This window comes from Procambarus clarkii, chromosome 22, assembly GCF_040958095.1.
Source record: "Procambarus clarkii isolate CNS0578487 chromosome 22, FALCON_Pclarkii_2.0, whole genome shotgun sequence".
Taxonomy (NCBI): domain Eukaryota; kingdom Metazoa; phylum Arthropoda; class Malacostraca; order Decapoda; family Cambaridae; genus Procambarus; species Procambarus clarkii.
The window spans coordinates 45,168,341-45,169,035 of NC_091171.1; positions in this window are offsets into that span (position 1 = coordinate 45,168,341).

Below are 695 nucleotides of genomic sequence, written 5' to 3' on the forward strand. Positions count from 1 at the left end.
TGCGAACAAGCCTGAATGGTCCCCAGGACAATATGCAACTGAAAACTCACACCCCAGAAGTGACTCGAACCCATACTCCCAGATGCCACGCAACTGGTATGTACAAGACGCCTTAATCCAAGAGTATGGGTTCGAGTCACTTCTGGGGTGTGAGTTTTCAGTTGCATATTGTCCTGGGGACCATTCAGGCTTGTTCGCATTTGTGTTCCTCACGTGTGCCCCAAAGAATGAGGTGATTTGGTAAAATGCTATGCCCAAGATTACTATCCGAGTGCCGGCGGTGGGGTGGTTCAAATAGCCTCGGCTATCACCTCATTATGTCCGGTCGTGATGGTCAAGTGGATTAAGGCGTCTTGTACATACCAGTTGCGTGGCATCTGGGAGTATGGGTTCGAGTCACTTCTGGGGTGTGAGTTTTCAGTTGCATATTGTCCTGGGGACCATTCAGGCTTGTTCGCATTTGTGTTCCTCACGTGTGCCCCAAAGAATGAGGTGATTTGGTAAAATGCTATGCCCAAGATTACTATCCGAGTGCCGGCGGTGGGGTGGTTCAAATAGCCTCGGCTATCACCTCATTATGTCCGGTCGTGATGGTCAAGTGGATTAAGGCGTCTTGTACATACCAGTTGCGTGGCATCTGGGAGTATGGGTTCGAGTCACTTCTGGGGTGTGAGTTTTCAGTTGCATATTGTCCT